This window comes from Cucumis melo, unplaced genomic scaffold, assembly GCF_025177605.1.
Source record: "Cucumis melo cultivar AY unplaced genomic scaffold, USDA_Cmelo_AY_1.0 utg001808l, whole genome shotgun sequence".
Classification (NCBI taxonomy): domain Eukaryota; kingdom Viridiplantae; phylum Streptophyta; class Magnoliopsida; order Cucurbitales; family Cucurbitaceae; genus Cucumis; species Cucumis melo.
This window is the reverse complement of record NW_026124790.1, coordinates 5,040-10,000: the sequence shown is the minus strand read 5'-3', so window position 1 is coordinate 10,000 and position 4,961 is coordinate 5,040. Positions and strand designations below refer to the sequence as shown.

At 29.6% G+C, this 4,961-nt stretch overlaps 1 non-coding gene across 1 annotated transcript; it reads right to left on the bottom strand.

Annotated features, from left to right (window-relative positions):
- Positions 1-3,692: 3,692 nt before the first annotated feature.
- TRNAS-GCU (transfer RNA serine (anticodon GCU)) lies at positions 3,693-3,780 on the bottom strand. The gene has a single exon. It is a non-coding gene; the product is annotated as a tRNA-Ser (tRNA).
- Between the last annotated feature and the right edge of the window lie 1,181 nt (positions 3,781-4,961).

Genomic DNA, 4,961 nt, shown 5'->3' with positions numbered 1-4,961 from the left:
CCTCGTTTTTTTATTTCATTAATAAAAATGGAATTTCGGTTATTGATTAAGGTGAAGTTCCGTAAAAACACCTGCCTTCTTTAAAATATCATGAACAGTTCCTGTAGGTTGAGCACCCTTTTCAAGGAAATATAGAATAGCAGGAACATTTAAATAGGTTTGATTCTTTATCGGATCATAAAAACCCACTTTACGAAGATCTCTTCCTTCTCTTCGGCATCGAACATCAATTGCAATGATTCGATAAACGGCTCATTGGGATAGATGTAAATTTTAAGTACCCCCCCCAGAACCGTATAAGAAGTTTTCTCCTCGTACGGCTCGAGGAAATTCAAAGTTATGTATAGAATTCTAATTAATGTCAAATAGATCTATAGATTATTAAATCAATTAGACTATGATTTAAAAATTTTTTTCTTATTCTTTTGTTTTTCTTTTGAAAAAAAAAACTCATTCTTATCCCCATAACTCAAGTTGGATAACTCTCACGCAAAGGAAAAAAACCCTTAAGCTTAAGCATTTCATTTATTGAGCGGTCTCTAACCTCTTTATTTTTGCCTGTCTCCGTTAGAATCTATTTCGATTCTTCATTCTGATCTAGTTTAGTTATTGAGACAATTGAAAAAGATTTTTACTTGTTCCGGGATCCTTTATCCTTTCCTTGAATCATTGGGTTTAGACATTACTTCGGTGATCTTTAATCGTTTCAAAATGGTAGCAACATACCATTTTTTTTGATTTCCTTTTTATCAAAGAATCATATAAATAATGGATTCTCGTGTGATACACTTTTAATCCAATTTGATGTTTGAATTTGAAACTTGTTCGAATTGGATCCTTTCGATTTGTATACCGAACCTATACTTACGAAGTAGTTTTAACTTATTGATTGACACTAACCCTAGATCTCTGCCCTTGATAAATGAATCAATACTTTCTACTCGAGCTCCATCATGTACTATTTACATCAAAAACCCTAAAAAAAAAAAAGAGCTCGAGTGCAACCGAACAAACTATGTCGAGTCAAGAGCATCTTCATTCCTATATAATATAAAATGGTGGGTGTAAGAATCCACAGTGGATCATGTCCTTCAAGTCGCACGTTGCTTTCTACCACATCGTTTTAAACGAAGTTTTACCATAACCTCTAATTTCTTGGAACTGGTATGTAATTGATTCATTTATGGAATCATGTATAGTCATTGGGTTAGTTGGTCCATAGTAATCTATACTCTTATGACATGGGTAGTTTTTGAAAAAGTCTTAGCAATACTTCAATTTATTGAAACCCATATTTTATTGTATATATTGTATCAATAACATTTTTTTGTATGAGTGCAATATTTATTTCTCTATATATAGATATTTTCTAGATAGAGAGAGATTTTTTGAAATTTCTATAAAATCAATTAAGAAATAATTAATTACGAATAATTAAGAATCTCCATTTTTCAATTTCTTCATAGAATGGATTCACGAGTTTAACACTTCTTCGAGTACCAAGGACTCATAAGAAATAATTAAAAAGATTTACTTGATTGAAAATTTACTACCTAAATATTATATTATAATATTATTTGAATAAATTTTTGTAAAGGATTTATTACATTTGATTATGATAAATAAATGTATATTCGGGATTAACCCATCAATTAGATAGATCTAAAATAAAAAAAAAAAAAAGAAATAAAACGATAAAAATAGATAATAACAATACATACATATCAGCATTTTCTGCCTAGTTTATTTAACTTAAGAGACTCAATAATCTTTCCTTAAAATAAAGTGAAAAAGATGTATGAATTGTTACTTGGATTTACAATTATTCATTACAGACAAACATACGAAAAAATGAGGTGAAAAGAAATACATAATATGTTACATATGTAACTTGATTCTTTGTTAATCAGATTCGGGCAGATATTCAAATTGATATCTTCCGTTATGGATTAACTCCTATCTACCCCCAATTAGATCGAGTAGATGCATCATAAATAAAAAAAGGATCCTACGGGGGACTGGACTAGTTTCGGAGGTGCTAGACTATCTTGTATAAGGCGAAAGTCAAACAGATCTAGAGTAAACGATTGTTCCTACCTATTTTTTTTTATTTGACTCTAAAATTTAGTACCCTAAACCCTAAATAGGTCTTAAGTTTCTTAAGACCATTAATTCAATTCCATTAGTGCCAAAAACACAAGACCTTCGTGTTTATAATTCAGAAATCCACAGAAAAAAAATACTCGGGTTTCACAAACCATTTAAGAGATAGAGAATAATAGAGGCTTTCGCATTTCTGAAATGCATCATTATAAGAAAATAATAAAGAACAATCACATTCGATCTATATTTAGACTCTTAAGCATAAGGTTGTTTAAAACGGCAATCTATAGTCTGATATCGAATATTTTTCCATATATCTTATAATATACTATTATTATATATAATAATAATACGCATACTCTGGGACGGAAGGATTCGAACCTCCGAATAGCGGGACCAAAACCCGTTGCCTTACCACTTGGCCACGCCCCATTTATATTCAACACTAATAAACACTAATATTGGTAGTGCTTAGTCGTCAATTCCAGTACAAATATTTATAGAATAAATTAGATTGTTGCTCAGATTTTGATACGTTTATAGATCCAATTAAACTCAATTTATTGATCATTACATATAATTCCATTAAGATATTGTATGAAAGTAGGATTTCTTCTATTCTCGTTTTATTTGAGAATTGAAGGATTTTTGATTGGCTGAGTTCAAATCAAAGAAAGGTTTTTTGACCTACTTTATGTTATTAATTTTTCCCTTATCCCTTATATCATAGCAATAATAGGGGATTAATAACTCAATCAAATCAAAAGAAATACAATTATCTTCAAGAACAAAGAAAAAAAAATTGTTATGCTTAATATCTTAAGTTTCATCGGTATCTGTCTTAATTCTTTCCTTTATTCAAGTAGTTTTTTCGTCGCCAAATTGCCCGAGGCCTACGCTTTTTTGAATCCAATAGTAGATGTTATGCCAGTAATACCTCTATTCTTTTTTCTATTAGCTTTTGTTTGGCAAGCTGCTGTAAGCTTTCGATAATATTTTTAATACTGTCCGAGACAAATTCATGATTTACTAGAAAAAAAAAAAAAAAGATTCTAACTAGTTATAAGATCAGATAAGTTGTACATACAGTCTGAAGCTTTAAGTTGAATCCAATATTGAAATTATTCTATAGCTATGATAAATCTGGATCACTCTCATTTTCTTATTCTTACTTTTTTCCTTTGAACGACCCTCTTCGAGTCCCCCACAATATAGAATTGTGGGTATGAAATCCAATTTTGAGTAATCAAGGACTCAACTCTTAAAATTTTTTCCTATTTATAGAAATAACTTCACTGCATTTCTTGGTGTCAAACCAGATTAAAATAGAGAATCTATTCTCTTAAAAAAAAAATGATCTTGGAGATTGTGTAATGCTTACTCTCAAACTATTTGTTTATACAGTAGTAATATTCTTTGTTTCTCTCTTCATTTTCGGATTCCTATCTAATGACCCGGGACGTAATCCGGGGCGTGAAGAATAACAAAATCAGATTTTTTTTCCTTGCTTGATTTTGAAATGTTCTTAACATTTTATCTATTCCACATCTTTCCTCAACTATAAAAAAATACCAAGTAATTGACAGAAACGGAAAGAGAGGGATTCGAACCCTCGGTACAAAAAAATCGTACAACGGATTAGCAATCCGACGCTTTAGTCCACTCAGCCATCTCTCCCCAAATTGAAAAAGGATAATTACTATGATACATTGTATAAAAAATAGAAAATAAAGGCTTGAAAAAAGCCCTTCTTTATCTCTCTTTATTATCTTTATCTACCCCTTTATAGATATATAATTTCATTATATTGATATAGATAATTATCTAGATATATCGATGGATATCTATCAAATCGATAAAAACTTTTTTTTATTAGGAATTCCATTTAGATAAATTAGATTTCATTAGATAAGGGCTCAAAAGAAGAGATATCTTCAATCCTAATATATAAATAATACCAATATATTAAAGATTCATAAAAATATTTATAAATAAAAAGAAAGTACCTTTTTTAGTTTATTTCATCCGAAAAGCCCTTTTCTTTTTATTTTTAGTTCCACGGCCTGGCCTGGTCAGTACCTAGCCGGGCTTTTTTTGTTCCAATAAATCGTAGATCAAATTATTTATTTGATTTGAAAATGTTTTTGAAAAAAAAAAAAATAGAAACAACAAGAATCCTAAGAAGATTTATTATTTCAATTCCTATGATACAGAAAAAGATGATATAGAATCAAGGTTCGATTTCTTATTATTATTTTTTAGTACTTTACTAGAATAAAAAACTTGTTAATTAGTTAATTAAAACGAGTCCTCTTTTCCTAATCTCATTAGTGGCCCTGATGAAAATACGTCAACGCTCAAATTTTCATGATTATTTTCTGATCCGATCTTTTTATTACTTATTAATACGACTTATTTTCGTCTTCGACAAAAGGTCCATTTATATACAATAATTGCATTGTAGCGGATATAGTTTAGTGGTAAAAGTGCGATTCGTTCTATTAATCCCTTAATAGTTAAGGGATCCTTCGGGTTGATTAATATTCCGATCAAAAACTTTATTTCTTAAAAGGATTTAATCCTTTACCTCTCGATGAAAGATTCGAGGAAAAATAAAAATTCTCGTGATTTGTATCCAAAAATATGTTCTAAATTGAAAAAATTGGATCATGAAATTACGAAACATAATTTTATTGAATTGGATCAATACTTCCAATTGAAGGAATAAGGGATCCATGGATAAAGGTGGAATTTTTTCTAATCGTAACTAAATCTTCAATTTTTTCTTTGTATAAGGGAGATTGAAGCAAAACAAAATAGCTATTAAACAATGTCTTTGGTTTACTAGAGACGTCGAC